The sequence below is a fragment of the Mastomys coucha genome, chromosome X (assembly GCF_008632895.1).
Source record: "Mastomys coucha isolate ucsf_1 chromosome X, UCSF_Mcou_1, whole genome shotgun sequence".
NCBI lineage: Eukaryota > Metazoa > Chordata > Mammalia > Rodentia > Muridae > Mastomys > Mastomys coucha.
In genome coordinates this window covers 144,868,871-144,871,695 of record NC_045030.1, presented here as the reverse complement: position 1 = coordinate 144,871,695, position 2,825 = coordinate 144,868,871, and the positions used below count along the sequence as shown (strand labels likewise).

The 2,825-nt window shown below is 39.9% G+C and overlaps 1 pseudogene; it reads right to left on the bottom strand.

The window, feature by feature from the left end:
• Positions 1-1,909: 1,909 nt before the first annotated feature.
• On the bottom strand, positions 1,910-2,825 carry LOC116095028 (annotated as a pseudogene).

The window sequence follows — 2,825 nt, the reverse complement described above, 5'->3', positions numbered from 1 at the left end:
TGGAATATGAAGTGTAAAAAATAAATTAATTAAAAAAAAAAAAGATGGTGCACAAGAAAGCAAAGTTTCTTTCCACTGCCCTCTACTGGTAAAGCATCAGTGCCACCCAGCAAAGGAGAATAGTCTGTTGCACAAAGAAACACACAAAGTGTAAGGACTTTGACAAGACAATTCTTTTATCAAAAAGAGTGTACTCAAACCCAAATGGGGCTACCAACACATGGACTACCATGGATCCATGTTTTATCCCTGAAGTAGGTGGTAACTGCATCTCCTCCCATTGGTGAGAGTTTGCCTTCAAAAACTGATGCTATTGGGTGGTTGGCACAAAAAGAAAGGAGAAAGTTCAGGAAATATGAATCTTTGCCAGATTAAGTAACTTTGATTTTTTTTAAAGTTTGTCACTATTCCCCCCTCTTTGTTATAGATTTTTTTTTAACCTTAGCCAGCACAGGTTGGCTGTTTGAAGTCTCTAGTAACAATAAATTATTTTTATGATAAGAAAGGCTTAAGCATGGTTTAAGGTGGTCCTATAACCAAGCCATTGATCTTACTCAGCTGATATGTGAGGTTTTTACCCTGGTTGGAAATTCTATTCCCCTGATCAGAAGGAGTTTTGTTCTAATGAGCCTTTGTTGCTACTTTTTTCATTAATTTATTTATTTACTTTACATCTCCCTTATTGCTATTTTACTATTATCCTGTCTGAAAAGAGAACCCTAGTGGACTTTAGGAATCAGATTTATTTATTATTATAAATAAGTACACTGTAGCTCTCCTCAGAGGAACTAGAAGAGGGTGTCAGATCTCATTACGGGTGGTTGTGAGCCATCATGTGCTTGACTGGAATTTGAACTCAGGACCTTTGGAAGAGCAGTTGGTACTCTGACCCATTGAGCCATCTCACCAGCCCTGGCTTTACATTCTTTTTTTTTTTAAACTCTTAGCAAAATCAAATATTTTATTGATTGTGTCAAACTGATTCATTGAGGAAGATGCTATGTCTTTCTGAAATAAATTTAAATATAAATATGGCCTGAAGACAATTAGAAATTTAGAACTCAGTGGTAGTTCCAAACTCTATCACACCTGCAATAGGACTTCTCTCAGCAGAGAGCCTGTGTCCTGCACACGATCCTTCCTCTTTCGTTTCTGCATTGTCTCCTCCTAGCACTAATTCAGAGCTCAGTGAGTGAGTTTAGGAACAGTGAGCATCAAGATAGAAATGGAGTAGAAACAGCACTAACAAATTCAATCCTTTGATCCATTATTTTCTTCTACTGCTGTCTGCTGGTCCATATTCACCATGGTAACTTCTCCTGACATAAAACGCCTATCCTTATCCTAAGATCAACTGCATAATAAATGTGTCATATTTTTGGAGCTATGACAAAGCATAACCAACTATATTGGCATCATTAGACTCTCTTCCATTTATCTATGAGGGCAATCAAAATCTCGATGCTCTCATGAATTTTACCCCTTGGGAAGGGTAGAAGTAACATTTCAAATTACAAGAAAATAGATAAAACATGATCAAGTGCTTCTAAATTCAGGAGGCCCCTCCCACTAACTTTTAATAGTTGGTTTTAGTAACCAAGGTAGAATTCTTGTATTATTAATGATTACATTGACTAAAGGAAACACTAACTTCTAAAACGTTCACATTTGAGAGAATCACTACAGTGAGCAAAGGCACTGAGGTGATGCTGATACAAGAATTAGGATGATGTTAACCTGAGTTTTGAGTATACATAGTAGAGGGTTACCCTCTCTACTACAGTTGGAAGAACCAACACAGAAAATTGCCTTGAAGCTGTAACGGGTGTGAGTCTGTGATATCAGTGACAGTCTCTGTAAATCTCAGGCAGAAGGCTCCTCAGAGGGCCACTGGGACTCATTCTACCCCTCAAGGTCTATCTTTAATAATATAGATGTTGTCCTCAGCTCAGGGATGCACAACTACTGCGTTCTGCAAAGCTTCAATTTTAGAGACACGGAAGGCAACCAAGCTTGGAGATGCTGACTTCCTTTTCATAAGTATGTACCAGGTGATAACCACAGTGCTCACAAGCAGCAGTAGCAGCAGGGCTGCGATGCAGATGCCAACATAGAAGCCCTTAGTCAGTTTTTTTCTGAGGCTTCTGTGGCGGGATTGCTTCAGTGTGATTATTCCAGGCGTCCTCTGAGGATGTCACAGTGCCATTCTAGTCTGCAGGAGAATAGAATGGGGTTTCTGTCAACTTAGCTGTTGTCTGAGGACAAAATGTAGTGGGTTCTGGTTTATGAGTCTGTGTGTGTGCTGGAGTTGGAGGAGTAGAGGTAGAGACTCGGGTTGATGTTGGTACATGTGTGGATCTTGTTGAAATAGTCGTGGGTCTTCCTGTAGTTGTGGGCTTTGTAGTTGTGGGTCTTGTTGGAGGACTTTTGGGAATTTCTGGATTAACTTGCAATGAAAAGGTCACTTTCTGATCATTAAACCATCCAGGAATCTCCACTTGACAACAATACAAACTGCTGTCACTCTCAACAGAGTTCTCTATTGTTAAGGATGTGTTTCCTCCCCAAAATATGCCCCTTTAAGTTGTATTGACTGCTCCTCTGGTAGGTGACACGTTGTTCATTGGTTCAAATAAGTATACTTTGACAACCAGAAGATGGGCATTGCCCTCAGCCCCAACATGTCATTGTGATTCCACGATATGTTGAGTAAGTACACAGAAGTGTGACAGGATGACCCACTACCCCTTCACTTCTACATAAGAATCCACAGCACCTGGGAGAAGTAGTATGAGGCCTGAAATGAAGATGTGAAGAGGAATCAT